This window comes from Macaca thibetana, chromosome 4, assembly GCF_024542745.1.
Source record: "Macaca thibetana thibetana isolate TM-01 chromosome 4, ASM2454274v1, whole genome shotgun sequence".
NCBI classification, from domain to species: Eukaryota; Metazoa; Chordata; class Mammalia; order Primates; family Cercopithecidae; genus Macaca; species Macaca thibetana.
Window position 1 is genome coordinate 147,552,113 of NC_065581.1, and position 16,671 is coordinate 147,568,783.

The 16,671-nt window shown below is 41.2% G+C and overlaps 1 long non-coding RNA gene across 1 annotated transcript; it reads left to right on the top strand.

The window, feature by feature from the left end:
• The first annotated feature begins 14,626 nt into the window (after positions 1 to 14,626).
• LOC126952166 (uncharacterized) lies at positions 14,627 to 15,921 on the top strand. The gene is made up of 3 exons (XR_007724813.1): positions 14,627 to 14,859; positions 15,460 to 15,619; positions 15,839 to 15,921. It is a non-coding gene; the product is annotated as an uncharacterized LOC126952166 (long non-coding RNA).
• The last annotated feature ends 750 nt before the right edge of the window (positions 15,922 to 16,671 follow it).

A 16,671-nucleotide genomic window follows, 5' to 3' on the forward strand; every position in this document is an offset into this window, starting at 1 on the left:
CAAGTGATCCTCCCACCTCAGCCTCCCAAAGTGCTGGGATTCCAGGCATGAGCCATCATGCCCAGCCCTGATATAAACTTTCTAGAGAAATCTGCCAATATGTATTAAAATTTTAAAGCACCATCCTTTAATAAAGTAATTCCACTTCTTAGAATAAAGAAAAATAATCAGACAAGTACACAACACAAGGATGCAGGTACATAAATGTTTCTTGTGGAATTGTTTAAAACAGTAAATGAAAAGTTTTCTTAATTTGTTATGCACAGACTATTATTCATCTCTTTTAAAAGATGAAGTATATAACTCTGACTTGGAAAGATGTTCAAGATACATATTGTAAGTGACAAAAGCAGTTTATAAAACAGTATGTTGAGTAAGATGCCATTTCTATAAATATACTATGTATACGTAAGAAACTGGAAGTCTGTGCAATAAATAGTAGTGATTTCCTTTGGGAGGATGAGCTTATAGAAGACTTCTACATTATAAACGTGGACATTTGAATGTGTAGTTTGAATTTTTGTCATGAAGCATATGTTGCTTTTATAGTCAAAACAAAGCAGAGATACCTCTTTTAAAAAGGTGGGTGGTGGGGAAGGTATCCCTTTACAAGTTTACAAGTTGTTACTGAACCTGAATTGTGTACAAGTATTATGTTTTATGGAATACTGCTGGCTTGTAATAACTTTTTTTAAGCTCATAAATATGTACATCCAGTCAAGTTATTTGAGCAAAAATTCCAGAAGTTTCACTCCCCAGTTTTGACTTTAAAGTATGCCAGAGCTACAAATACATAAAAAGATATTTGTGGTGGCTAAATAGAGGTCTCTAGAGTCTTCCTACAGGAAGTCTGCTTCCTCTTCTCCCAAAAGATATGGTTTAAGCTTCTTTGGTTTCATGTAATTATATCAAACATTTGCATTGAGGATGAGTGGCTCCACGTGTGGGTGGTAACTTCCAAGCCTATGTTGTTAATCAGTCTGTATTGGAGATTTTTTCCCACTTCAAGTAATTAGCCATTAGGACAAGCCAAACATATTTTGGTGTTAAGCATGCAGCAGATTTCAACAAGTTTAAAAGAAAAATAACAGGCTTGCCAAGAAACATTGTAAAGAACTAATATAAAGACTAAAGAAACAGCCAGCCAGAAAATATTGAGGTTTTGTTTGTGGATTGGTTTGCAGAATCAATTATTCAGGCTATAACAGCAAGCATGACCTTGTCTACAACCAATAGCAATAATATAACTAGAGATCCTTTCAATAAGGAAAGGTCTGCTGCCGCAACACAACTGTGTGCTTGTTTATCAAAGACATGCCAGGATCAGGTGCAGCCACATTCTGCACAATCTTCCTTAGTACCAGGTTGATTCTGAGACAGGAGACATCTATCAGTAGAGTCAGACTCCTTTGCGATATATTAAAGGACAGTCCAGTGTGGAGATTACAATGAGAAGAATCTGACAGCAACACTTAACTAGAAATTATCAGTTAGACCTTGTACTAAATTACCTTCTCAAACTCTGACTAAGACATCAAACTGCACCTGGACTGAACTGGGGTTAAAACCAAAATAACAGAATAACTTTGATTTCAATCTTGCCTAACATGAAGTCTGGAGGTAGGCACCTCCAGGGTGGGGTCTACGGCTCAATGAAGTAAGAACTCTATGTATGCATCTCTGTGACTCTCTCTTATGGTTGCAAGATGGCTGCAGCAGCTCCAACATCACAACTTCACATGAAAAGGTTCAAAGCAGGAAGGATGGGTTGGAACCAAAGGAAAGCATTCTACCTGCCTGACTCACCCACAGCATAAAGAAAGATCTTTCCTAGAATCCATCAGCTGACTTCTTATGTCTCATTGGCTAGACCTCTAAGCCAATCACTGGCAATGGGGAACAGAATTACTATAACTGACTGAACTCAGTCATGATTTACCCCTTGAAGCTGGGCAAGCTGCAATTCAAATAAAATTGGATTTTATTAGCAAAAAGGAGGAAGAAAGAACTGTTGAGCAGGCTATGAGCAATGTGACATAGAAAATAAGATTCCCGTATTTATGGACCAGTCAGCCCTTTAACCAACCTAGTGTGCAAACCCTTCTTCTACAGGTTCCCTCCTAAGATTCATTGCCAGGTCTGTAGGCATATTCCCAGAAACCACTCCAGTTTAAGGAAGACTTTCCTGATAAATTGCTCCCGTCTCAACTTTGCACTCTGCTGAGAAAGCGAAACACATGAATCAGCAGCCTTTTGTAGTCCTCTGTAAAATGTTGGTGACCACATTCACCTACTGTGGGAGGCCTATGGATGAAACCAGAGTACACTTGTGTTACTCTAATGTGCTTCACTCATGCTCGCTCCTGAGTGAACAACCGTCACTGTGACTATTAGGAATAAGCAACCATTTTCTTATCTATTCCTGAAACCATTCCTCTAGGTTTGTGTGCCAGGAGAAGGCGGCGTAGCCTCCAGTGACACAGATGGGCCCCTACCCTGGTAAAGACAGTGTCATCAAGGTTTGATGGACTTGGTTAAATTTCCAATTTGCACCTCTGTGTTCCTAAAAAGTACACATACAGGCAAAACCATGATACAAATTCAGGAAGATAATAGCTATTTTTTTAAAGATTGAATACTTACCATATGCCAGTTACTAAGTGCTTTACACCACACACACACACACACACACACACACACACACACACTTAATTCTGTACGAGAATCTTATGAGTCTGTCACTGACATTTTACCCCTATTCTGATGAGACAACTGAGATCATATGAGTTTAACCTGTAAGTGGAGAAGTGAGATTCACTCATACCTGTCTGGCTCTAAAACTTATGTGCCTATCTAACTACACTTTGCTTTCTTTACTGGCAATGTGTGCAAAACAGATAAAGAAAAGCAAATACTTGATACCTCACCATTATTAAATTATACCCTTTGTTCTTCAAAAGACTCTGTTATAAAAAATAAAAAGGGAGGCCACACACTTGGAGAAATATTTGCAAAGCATATATCCAGTAGATAATGTTTCTCTAGAATATAGAAAGGACATTGACAGTTTACTAATAAGACAAGAAACAATTTTAAAAGAGGGCAGAAGATTTGAACAGATATTTCACCAAAGAGGACATATGGAGGAAGTAAGTAAGCATACACAAAAATGCTCAATATCATTAGGCATTAAGGAAATGCAGATTAAAACCATAAGGAGAATTCTCTACACACCTATAAGCGTGGCTAAAATTATAAATATTGAACACAAGTGTTAGCAAGAATTTGAAACAGCTGGAACACTCATACATTACTGGTGTAAATATAACTTGGTATAACCACTTTAGAAAACAGTTTGGCAGTTTCCTAAAATGTTACACTTACATACATGGTATAATAGCAAAATGTTAACAATCCAAAATTTATTGTTGGATCTGAGTGAGGAGTATAAGAATATTCGTTTAACTGTTTTCTCAACTATTTTGCATATTTTAAAGTTTTCATAATAAAATAAACTTGGAGAGAGGAAAGAAAAAAAAAGGAACTCACTCCTTTTGAGCAATCTTATTCATTACACAAAGTCTCATCTGGAGTTTACAGTGGGTTCCTTCTAGGCTTTCACTATATTCGAGCCATCTGGAAGACTCGGGGGAAGGTGGTGGGAACCACCAGGGAATCTTGTCATGAAAGGCAGAAGAGTCACCCAAGAAAGACCTCATACCACAAAAGATGGAGATGAAGTATAGAACTCTTGCACAGACAACTCCGAGGTACTGAAACATAGAATATTCTCTATACTTCACTTTTTCCTTGAGCCTCCTATGTAGCTAATACTGGAGTTAAGTTAAACATGCCAGTTAAAAGTAACTTTTCCTTCCAGTGTAAAATAGTTTCTTTCATTTAAGTACCTGGCCTGTTTTGGGTAAATATTTGATTTTCAGGCTTTCTTCCCTCTCCCAATCTTTTCTATTCTTCCTGAGTGAGAAGACAGTAGAGGCAGCTCATGCCATAACTTGTCAGCGGGCAGAGAGGTCTGTGGGCTGTATGTTATACACCAAGGACCTCATGATTTCCTCCATGATGTTCCTCATCCCTCCTGGAAGGCTGCTCTACTGGGGCCCTTCCCAGTTTCCGTGAGGAATGGCTGAACTGCTCTTGCATCATGCTGGATCTGTCACTGAGAACAGGGAAGTCCAAGCCATTATCCCAGGCCCAGGGTGTTCATGCTCTGATCCTCTCCTTTCCTGGCCTAAAAGTTCCTCTGGGCCACTCCCATTCTCTGTACCCCTTGGGCTGGGAAGCCTCGCTGCTTTCCGTGCAGTGTGCAGGATGAGACTCTGTGAGGCTGCCTGTAGGTCCCCTTGCCTAGCCACAGCAGCTCTTGTTGGCTCCATTCTTATAGTAGTTTCTTAGGGCTGCTGTAACAAATCATCACAAACTAGATCGCTTAAAATAGCAGCAATTTGTTCTCTTACAGTCCTGGAGGCCAGAGTGTTGGTAAAATTGGTTCCCTCTGCAGGCTCTGAGGGAGAATCTGTTCCATGCCTCTCTCCAAGCTTCAAGTGACTACCTACAACCTTTGGCCTTTTTTTTTTTTTTTTTTTTTTTTTTGGCTTAGGGCTGCAGAACTCCAATTTCTACTTCCATCTTCACATGGCCTTCTCTCTGTATCTCTCTCCTTCTATCTCTTATAAGGACACTTGTCATTGGATTTGGTGTTTAACCGAATCCAGCATGATCTCATCCCAAGATTACTTCTGTAAAGACCTTTATTCCAAGTAAGGTCATATTCTGAGGTTCCAGGTGGACATATTCTTTGAGAACAACAATGCAACCCACTCTTATTCTGAATTCAGAGCTTCTCTTGGTCTTGGCATCTCCCCAGCCTTTGCTTGGGAGAGGCACTAGCCTCTGATACTCTGATCTCTCTAGATCGCTTTGGGAGTTTCTGCTGCCCCCATACACCTCTCAAGATGTGATCCCAAGAGGCATAAGGGAAATAACAGCTCCTCCTTCGCTAAGGATAGGTTCAAAACCAAAAGTAATTAACACCAGGCACAGTGGCTCATGCCTGTAATATCAGTGTTCTGAGAGGTCAAGGCAGGAAGATCACTTGAGCCCAAGAGTGCAAGGCTGCAGTGAGCTATGATGGGGCCACTGCACTCTAGCCAGGGTGACAGGGGGAAGGTGTGTCTCTTTAAAAAAATAATAATAATAATTTAAAAACAACTGATACTCTAAGTAAGCACTCAATACACAGTCCCCACCAGAAAAATACTGATAATTATTTTTGTGATTATGATAATTATCACATAAAATGAAAAGCCAGGAATAAAATTACCTTTCATAGTACATCAAAATAACCACTCTCAAGTCATTAACAAGTGTAGCGTTTCCATCGCATATAAAAATGCTATTAATACTTACTTGTGCTCATTACAGTTGAAATCAAAGTATGGAGATACAGCATGTAAAATGTGTAAGCTTGTTTTGTCATAAGAACAAATACTGCAATGGAAGGCTGCCACCACACATCTGCTTATTGTCTTCCAAGCTTAGTACCCTAAAGAGTTAAACATGGATGAAAGGAAGGCTTTCACAAAGGTGACAGTACTCTGTCATTGGTAATTTCTATTTTAAGACCCAGTAACTGATGCTGTCTCCCAGAAAATAGATTCAGTGACGTTTAGCTTTTTGGCCATTAGAAGAAAAGAACAAAATCCTCAACAGAAGGCTCTCCCAACTTGGTTCTCCGCTCTTATTGATGTGAAGTTATTTTCTACAACCACTACTGATACATGGAAGTGGAACCACTCTCTCACCCACAGTCTGCTCATTTGTTCACACATTTACAAATAGTCATTAGGTGTCTGCCATGTGCTGGGACCTGGGGACATCCTGGTGAACTGGATACGCCCTGTCTCATAGAGCTCACAGCACAGCAGGAAAGACAAACAAGCAAAGGAGGAGAGGGAAGATAAATTTCAGTCCTCATACTCAGAGGTGAAAAATGTATACGTTTCTTAATTTTTCTGTAATTCATCCTACTTCCTATTTCAAACTCCCATTCTACTAGAGTAGCAGAAACCCTGTCTCAGATCACTAGAGATTTCTCTTTCCATGAGCTCTATTTAATTCTGGAGGTGGGTCTTAGAAGGTGTTGAGGAGTGGGTGGGGAGAGATGGAAGGGCAGCCCTGTCCCTTGAAGCCACTTGAGACTATCTACCCACTCTGCATCTGCTGAGACATTCAGCATTCCATGTAATGCTTGCTATCAGTTCGTGAAGTCATCTCCGAGAAATGGCCCTAACCCATCTACGTGAGTCCAGCATTTCTGGATACTGTCTGTGTTGTGCTTGTGGAGGTAGAAATGATTCTGTTGTGTGGTGGGCCCTAGATTCGCTATACACCTCTTCTTCCTTTTGTAAAATTCTGCCACCAAACTGGAGTTCCACATGTATTCTCAGATTCCACAAACCTTCGTCAGGTCTCTCTGCTACATCCCCCAGGCTCTTATTAAGCAGTTCACTGGAAGTATTCAGCAGGAAACCTCCCTTGTGGTGACTCAGGGACCCACTTCCTTTTCATTTTGTGATTCCACTATCCTGTAAGTCCTTAGAGTCCGTGCCATGCAGCCGGCAGAGGAGGAAAGATGAGGAGGGAAGTCCTGCTCGGGAGTTTTTTTTTTTTTTTCTGAGACTGAGTCTCCCTCTGTCCTCCCGGCTAGAGGGCAGTGGCGCGATCTCTGCTCACTGCAAGCTCCGCCTCCCAGGTTCACGCCGTTCTCCTGCCTCAGCCTCCCGAGTAGCTGGGACTACAGGCGCCGCCACCACGCCCGGCCAATTTTTTGTATTTTCAGTAGAGAAGGGGTTTCACCGTGTTAGCCAGGATGGTCTGGATCTGCTAACCTCGCGATCCGCCCGCCTCGGCCTCCCGAAGTGCTGGGATTACAGGCGTGAGCCACCGCGCCCGGCCTGCTCGGGAGTTTTTATGGTCCAGGTATGGAGGAGGCACACATCACCTTGGTCAGTATTCCGTGGTTCAGACTTGATGAGGATCTTATACGACTACAAGGGAGTCCAGACAGTGTCATCTAGCTCTGTGTCCAGGACGAAAAAGAAACAGGTTTTGCTGAGCACAATAGCAGACTCTGCCACAAGGGGCAAGGCCTTGTCCCTCCAAAAGTGTTAGTTAAAACACTAAGTCTTTTCTTTCCTGTCCCCACAGACTAAAACTGTGAAAGACAAAGGACAAGAAACCTTTGCTTTCAGCCCTCCACAACTTTTCTCTGAAGCAATGAGCCTATAACAGTCTCCCAGGGAGGCTCTGACATACTCTCCAGCCACACACGTAATTCAAATGGTTGTAAGTGCTTTGCTAGCAGAAATATGGGATGTTCTGAAAGTATGCATAGGCCTTAAAGAGTTTCAGCAAGAAAATGGAGAAAGACATTGGGACTGGGGTGGATGGCACAAAGCGAATGTAACAAGGTCAAGGCAGAGATGCTAAGACAGAAGGACAATAAGGTTGCAAAGACTGGAGTAAAGTGAGGCCCTCCCTGGGATCTCTATCACATCATCAGCTAACTTGGCACTAAATAATGCTAAGCTGTCCCTTTTTCTAAGGATCCTTTCCCCACCAAAGAGCTCTACTCTAGATGTGCCTGGCAGATGGTAGGCCTCACCGTATTCCCTGGGTCAATCACTTTCAAAGTATATGACATAGAAACCAACAACAGTTAAAACACACCGTTTTGTATAGCCCCCATGTTTGTGTAACCTTATAGGAAGCCTTGGCCAAAGACCTGGAAATATTCATTGAGGAGCGACCATATGCCAGCATTGTCCAACCACTGTGGATGAGTTTTAAAAAGAAATAACTTCATGGCCAGGTGTGGGGAGGCCAAGGCAGACAGATCACTTGAGCCCAGGTGCTTGAGACCAGCCTGGGCCACATGGCAAAACCCTATCTCTATCAAAAATATTAAAAATTGGCTGGGTGGCTGGGCGTGGTGGCTCACGCCTGTAATCTCAGCATTTTGGGAGGCCGAGGTGGGTGGATCACCTGAGGTCAGGAGTTCAAGACCAGCCTGACCAACATAGAGAAACACCGTGGCTACTAAAAATACAAAATTAGCTGGATGTGGTGGCACATGCCTGTCATCCCAACTACTTGGCAGGCTGAGGCAGGAGAATAGCTTGAACTAGGGAGGCAGAGGCTGCAGTGAGCTGAGATTGCACCATTGCACTCCAGCCTGGGCAAGAGCAAAACTCCATCTCAAAAAATAATAAAAATAAAAATAAAAATAAATTTGCCGAGCATGGTGGCACGTGCCTGTAACCCAAGCTACTCATGAGGCTGAGGTGGGAGGATCACTTGAGCCCTAGAGGACAAGACTACAGTGAGCTGTGAAGGCACCACTGCACTCCAGCCTGGATGACAGGAGTGAAACCCTGCCTCAAAACAAACAAACAAGCAAACAAAACGTACACAACTCCATAAACCAGTGTCCTTGTTCTTTTCATTTAGTTGTACAATGATCGCTAACAATCACCTAACTTTTGACTCACTGTTTCAGCTGTGTGGTCCTGACTAAAAGAGATCAGAGAGGGAAGGAGATAGAGGAAGGTTTCCTGGAAGGGACATAAACTGGCCCAGGAAAAGAGGAGGAGAGAAAGGGGCGGGGTCAGCTGTTAGGAATCAGTATGAACTGAGAGCAAATTGGAAGGAAACACCATGAGTAGAGGAAAGTAAGTTGGAAGGAGGTGGAGGCAGATAAAGAAAAGCAAAAGAATTTAGACCACACAAACTGCTCCAAAATTTGTACAGATAAGTCATTGGTTGCACATTTTGATTTTGTAGATTATGGACTATTTTATAAAACTCCCAAATTGGGGGTGTAGAAAAGGGAAAAATTCTCATTAGAAAATGCTATTGGCTAAACATCTTAATACATAAACAACACTATCTCTGACTTCTAACGGCTATCCATGTGTGTACATGCACACACAACAGTACCATCCACAGCAGTTTGCAGGAGACATAGATAATCCATTAGGAACACAATAAAATTTTTAAAAGAAAAATCAATGAGAAGCAAAAGGGAAATTAAATACTAAACTTTATGGTACTCTTACATCACACTAGGGTATAGCATTGTGTAGTAGAATAACAATGGACTTCTGAAATTAACCATAATCAGATTTAAATCCTGGTTTTCCTATGTTCTATGCTCCACTGGTCAAATTACTCAAGTTCTCTGAACTCCCATATATTCATCTAAAATGGTGAAAATAATCTCTTCATCACTAGATAGTGATAAGAATTAAATTAGGTAGCATATGTAAGGCATATAGTACTGTGTCTAGCACATCATGTGTGATCAATAAATCCTAATTCCCTTCCATTTCTTAATGATAATATGAAATTAATAAGCATCTGCCTTGCCATTTGGGTATTTTTAACATAACAATAGGCTGAGCTGTGAAAAAATAAAATGATGATGATCTGAGACAGATAGGTTCAGGAAACCCCAGCAAGGATCATATGATACAATAAAAGTTTCTTTGTATTTCAATCATAAGCAAAATTCAGATTACCATCAACAGTATTTGCACAAGAAGAATAAAATGATCTAATATAATAGGTTTGAAATTATTTTGTTCCAAGAATTTAGGAAATCAATTTTTCCTGCTTTTTGTAAATCTTCGTGAGTGGGCAATGAAAGGTGAGAGTGGGAAGGGCAAATGAAGGGATGTTTTAACCACAATTTGAGCAATAATTTAAAAGATGATTCTGAAGGAAGAGTCTTTTACTACTGCGCAGTTAGTCAGCTCCAAATTACTTGGCCTGATCTGGGGACTGAAGATGACCTCTTCCTTTACCACTCAGACTTGTGCTTCCCCCAACATGTTTACCACCACCCCCAGGGCACCAGAGGCATGGTGGTTTGAGCCTCTAATAAGTGTAGCATCCTGCCATAAAATTTTAAATTAAATGGATGCAGGCAATTGAGGACCCAGAATCACAAGCTAAATCACAATTTGTGTCTGGAATACACTTTGGATATAATAAAATTACAAGACAACAGAGAAACATTAAAAATATATAAATTATTTAGCTTTACTGAAACAATTAAAAATAGGCAGGATTTGAAAAAGCCTCCAAAATATAAAACAAGATGATCTGAAGAATATTACCTATGTCCATTTTGCTGCTTTTCTTACTCTATGAAAGAAAAAATATAGAAAGGAGGAGAGTGGCAACTGCAACTTACTTAAAGCATATGAACTTGTTTTGGTAAAGCACAGAGAAAGGTACACTCAGTAGTCAAGATTCATTAAGCCCCCATGGGTACCCAGGGGAAGGCAGCAGGTGCTCACAGAGCCCTCTAATCAGCTGTAGATGCTCAGAAACTCCTGAGGGACAGTTTCTGTGTATCTTGATAGCTCCTCGAAACACCGAACAAAGACCAGGCAGTGTCATCTGCTTCACTAATTTCGAGTTTTTTCAAATGATAAACAGAACCCACATATCAACAATGAACAGACCCAATGTGCTTGTGTTCATCATCTATGGTCTTCCTGCTTAATGGGCAGCCTTTCAATCCACAAGCTCCCATTGACTCCTACTGTATGCTAAGCACTACTTCAGCTCGAGACTCATAGTCTCTGCCTTCAAGGATATCACATTGCAGTGAAGAATTAGAGAGGTAATGGTCAGATACAAAAATTTCTGGTAAGTGAAATGGAAGAAGTAGTCATGAGGCAATGGGAGCAGGGGCTTGGGGTATACTTAACTCATACTGGAGAATGGGGAGCTCAATAAGTCCTCCTTTAAAAATGACATATCTTATGAAGCTTTTAAAGCAGGAGCTATTCTAACCAATAAGTTAGGGTGAGTGGGTGGTGGTAACAATGGGTCAGGTAGTGGAGAGATGCTGTAAAAAAAGTACATGGCAAAAGTCATTAGCATGACTTTTGGAGGCGGATATCTATCCAGGATAAAGTGGAGGGCACAAAAGATTAAGGGTGGCAAGGAAAGTGCTGAGAGGCTAGGTTAAAGAAGGAGTCACAGGCCAAATCCTGAAGATCCTTATATTTCCTAAGAAGCTTGGATTTTATTCTAAAAGCAGTAGGAAGCTATTATAGCATTTTTAGCAGGGAATTTGCTGCTTAAGATTTGTGTTCTTCCCACAGCAAAAGTAGAAAATGGACCTGAGGTCATAGTGGTGATATAGTAGTGCTCAGAATATGGTACGGTGCCAGTTCCCTATCGGTAGCAGTAGGGGGAGTACAGGAGAAGAAACATTTGGAGAAGACAAAAGAGGAAAAGAAGAGCTCTGTTTTAGAAATGTTAAACTTACGGTGCTTGTGATACATTCCTCTGTGTGTATTCACTTTAATTTACAGAAAGAGAGTTGAGATGGCAGTACAGAAGTAAACCACAGGGGAGGTTGACTCCATGGAGTCAGGGCTAATGCTCAGCCGGTACACCATGGCATGACTATGAATTCCTTATGACCAGTATCTATTCTGATTTGTCAGTACCCAACTCTGCCTTGTTAAATATTGTGGCTATCGCCCCTGTATGAGAGGATCCAGACTAACAATAGGGAGAGGTTAAGGATAGAATCCTGAAAACAAAGGAGAAGTGGAGGGAGGGGAAGGAGAATGGGAAGAGAAGAAGAAGAAACAATAACAGCTAAGAAAGCCTGGCCAGAGAGGCAGGGATTCATAGGAGGAAACACCAGGAGGAATGTGTCAGAGTCTAGTCAATAGTGTTTGAAGAGTGCAAGTATATGAAGAAGGGAAGATCTTGAACACATTTACATCCTGAGAGAAAGAGCATGTTAAGTGAAAAAAGGATAAAGTAACAGGAGAGGATTGAGATAAAACAATGGAATGACATCCCTGATGAAACAGGGAAGGATGGGATGCAGAACTTTCTACTGTAAGAGCATGTGTTACTATATCATTGGAGCAGGAGGAGCTAGGAAAGGGCTAAGAGAGAGGAAGTAGCAGAAAGTTTAAAAAGTTCTTCTCATGATATAGATGTCAAACAACGCAGCTAGAGGCTTCGAGAGAGATGATATGTAGGGAACTCCAAGAAAGTGTTGAAGGTACAGACAATGAGGTGACGCATGGCAGAGGCAGTTCACCAGAGCCAGGTTGGAAACTGTAAACTTACAGATTCTCGTTGAAATGTATTTTTTTCTAGTAGCTCTCTGGAAACCGGGTATGAAAACAGAAGAAATAGTCAAGTGGTTTGATTTATGAATAAGATTTTACCAGAAAGATACAGAAGAAAAACCAAAAAGCAAGAGAGTTGTCAAAGACTGTTATAAATTAAATAACAGTATGAGGTCTGTACAGTTTTGAGAAATGAGAGAAAGAAGAACCAAGAGGGACTGAAGATCAAAAAAATTGAAGAACAGGTGTAAGGTGAGTATAGAAATAAGAGGTCTAGAATAATAGAAAAAGGTGGTATAGCAATGCAGATGTTTAGATTTTGCAGGAGGAACAATTCAGGTTGCAAAGGTGTAGCCCAAAGCTGACTGTGGGGCTGCATAGGATGAGATGGTAGAGCTGAGAAGATCAATGAACCATGGAAAAGGGTGTTGGGTGTGCTGTTACTCATAGCAATCCTCATAAGCAATATTTATTTATCACTGTCTACGGGTCAGCATTGTGGTGAGCAAATTACGTGCATAATTGCACAGCCTTTTTGAAGTAAGTACTATTATTATGTTTTACATATGAGGAAACTAAGGGTCAGAGAAATTATGTAACTTGCCCATGGTGATGCAACTGGTACTTAGCAGAACTGAATCTCAAACCCACTTCTTTTTCATTTCAAAGCCTGTGCTTATTTCAAGAAAGATGGCGGTGTTTGGGATGAAGAGGATGACAGGGATTCAGAGCCCATAGTCATTACTGAGTATGGAAAAGTGGTCAGGAGTTCTGTAGATGACAGCTGTGAAGAAGAAGAAAATGAAAAACCTGAACATCCAAAGAGGAAGGATTTTTGCATGAGTGCTTAGGTTTACAAATGGTGTTGGGAGTTAGAATAATGCCCTTCAGCCCCTATCCTGGGGTATATGGACAGAAGAGATTGATCAGTCCTGTGCAGGTTTTAAATGAGTGCTAGTAAGAAATAATTATGTTGCCTCCACGGAAACCTGAGCCCATATTTGAAGACGGAAATGGTATTGGGTGGTTCTATAAGCTTGACCTTGTATTGCAAACATCCGGAGTCCCCAGGTAAATAGGGGAATCAGGACTTAAGCCTCTCCTCTCTGGAAGGAGCCAGCTGTGGCCCAAAGGGTCACACACTTCTTAGGAGATGGAATGTTATCTGTGAAAATTAACATAGGCTTTGTAAGGAGAATGACTAAGGCTTTGGCTACTAGGTAAATCATTCTCATCACTGAAGACCCTTGAAGGCTTTGCTGGTCATCTCAGTTCTCTTGATTCCCCACCTTTTGGCTCCTACAGTCTCTGATTTTGCCTTCTATTATGCTGTATATTTTTCATGTTCTTCATTGTAGTATACATGTCATTGTTCAATCCCAAATAAATGATTTGTTCATCCTAATAAAGTGCTGAGCACGCAGTTGATGCTTAATAGGCATTTCTTTGGCTCTCTAGAAGAAGTGACAAGAGCTTTTAATATACCGTTTTGTTTGCTTTTATCATCTCTTAATATATGTTTCTTTTTTTTTTTTTTTTTTTTTTTTTTTTTGAGACGGAGTCTCACGCTGTTGCCCAGGCTGGAGTGCAGTGGCGCGATCTCGGCTCACTGCAAGCTCCGCCTCCCGGGTTCACGCCATTCTCCTGCCTCAGCCTCCTGAGTAGCTGGGACTACAGGCGCCCGCCACCGCGCCCGGCTAATTTTTTGTATTTTTAGTAGAGACGGGGTTTCATTGTGGTCTCGATCTCCTGACCTTGTGATCCGCCCGCCTCGGCCTCCCAAAGTGCTGGGATTACAGGCTTGAGCCACCGCGCCCGGCCTAATATATGTTTTTATGGCTGATACATAGTCTTATTTTTCTTTTGAGAACTTGAAGCCCTTTAGTCAAAGTGTGCCCTGAGAGAACTACAAGAGTCATAACATAAAATCCCCAGGAAAAGTGACCGGCCTCAACTCTGTCTACCATGCAGAAACAACTGGGAGAAAGAATGCCATACAGAAGGAATGCATAGCATCCCATAGGATAGACTGAGGCTTTCAGGTATGACCCACAGATGAGGAGCATTTAGAGTTCTTTTGTTTTTCTTACCATAGAGAAATGATTTGCTTTACTGAAATAGAAATTGCATTTTCTGAAGAGCATGAAGAATGATTAGTAACTCCATTTTCTCCATCTCTTTCAAGTTTATCCATTGTAATGGTATATTGTTTAATCAAGAAAATGCATCTCCTTTCTAAGGATATAGCCAACTGGGGGCTTCCAAAATTGTTGATGCGTAGGTCATATTAATAAGTAGGGCATGTGTGCTTATGAGGACTGGTGAGCTGAAGGAGAGAGAATGTAATAACAAATACATTTGCCTCAGGTTCACATATCCACTGCCCAGTTTCTAAATACCATGAAATTTCTGGCCCACAGATATTACTGCTAAATTTTATCAAATAAAGAAATAGGAGGCTTTGAACTCTGAGCAAAAGACCAGCTGAACAGCTAAACAGGTCATCTTCACTCGCTTTGGAGAGTAACGGCAGAGAAAGCTATGTTAATTTGCTTGCCACAGGAAGTCCTCAATTATCATCAGTCATTTGACGGAAGAAACTAGAATCAAACACATGAGACAGAATCTGACTCCATCCAAGCAACAGCTAATCTACGACAAATAATCAGTATGACCACTTTGATTATCCCAAGCAGATTTGTTTTTTGTTATTTGTGTGTGTGGTTCTTTGTTTGTGTGTTTGTTTTGAGATGGAGTCTCGCTCTGTCTCCCAGGCTGGAGTACAGTGGCATGATCTAGGCTTACTGCATCCTCCACCTCCCAGGCTCAAGTGATTCTCCTGCCTCAGCCTCCTGAGTAGCTGGGATTACAGGTGCCTGCCAGTACACCTGGCTAATTTTTGTATTTTTAGTAGAGACGGGGTTTCACCACATTGGCCAGGCTGGTCTCGAACTCCTGACCTCAGGTGATCTGCCCAGGTTGGCCTCCCAAAGTGCTGGGATTATAGGCATGAGCCACCACACCTGGCCTGTTTTTATTTGTTTATTGGTATGCTTGACTCACCTGAATTAGGCTCTAGAGTTTAGTAAGTATGAGGACCAGAATAAAAGTGGAGTAGAGTGAGGAGGGAGTATAGCTGGCATTGAAATGGCAGGTTGAAGAGATCTAAAGAGTCTGTGTTTTATTCAAAGTTGAATGAGAAGCTTTGGGTGGGTTTTTGAAGGGAAAGGTGTGGTTTGACTTTTTTTGTTTGTTCATTTGTTTTCAGATCACTCTCTTGCTGTGTAGGGGATGGGTTTGAGGGGCATCCAGGGGGAGCTGTTGGAAGGCTCCGGCAGGAGAGCGGCAGAGAGAGACATGCTCTGACCAGAATCACAGCATTAGGAATGCAGGGATTGCTAAGAGGTCTGAGGCAGAGGAACCAACAAGTAAGACTAAAATATGTGAATTGTTTTCAAACGGAAGTAGCAGTAGAATTAAGAGTGAAGCATGGAAGATATCATAATTTTTGTTCAGTTTACTGAGATTTTATCTAATATTTGAACATGTAATATTTTCATTTCATAAGCCTAATAAACACCATATCCTGATCACTAAAAATAGCAAATTAAATGAGCAAAAATGCGTTTGTTCTGGTCTTTTTACAGCATTTCATGTATCGGAAAATAATTATGAAAAGGAATATTAAGTCGGCTGGAAGCATCATAATTGTTCTGGAACAAATTCTGCCTAACATAACTTAAAAGGCCTTACCAGATTCTACAACAATCCATTTAAATCAAACACACTAAGATTTAAATCCATAAAATGACTATGCAGTTAGTTTAAAACATTGGTGCTTGTCCCCTCTTGGTCACACGTCAACTCGTAAAGTGAATAAATGTTGATAAATATCAAAAACAACAAAGACTCTCGGTGTACAGATTTACACAGGTGTGCAAGAAGTGTCCATTGATTGCCTTTACATCCAGGTAGAATCAGCTCTGGTCCCTCATCTCACTTACCGCTAGGGCGATTGCTCTCAACAGGCTGTGAGATTCCAGCCTCTTTACTCCTGAGGAAATCTCTCCCACCCTCTCTCCTTAACTTGAAAATTGTTCCCCTCTATTTTCCTCTGTCCTTCAAGATAACATATGAATCACTTCAATGAGCTAGACTTTTTGAAAAACAAAGGCCAGAAATTAAAGCAGTATCTTAAAAATGGCTTCAGATTTTGTCACTAACATTAATTTCTCCTAAGGGCTGGACCTGGAGACTTCCTTCTAACAAATAAAACATAGCAAAAGTCTTAGAATGTCACTTCCGTGGTTAGGTTACAAAAGATTATTTTGGTCATGCTGGTACTCTCTCTCTGGCCCTGTCACTTGACTTCTCTAACAGGAACTAGCAGTCATGTTCCCAGCTATCATATGGAGAGGCCCATGTGGTGAGAAACTGAGAGCAGCTTCTGGCCAACAGCCAGTGAGGAACTGAGGCCCTC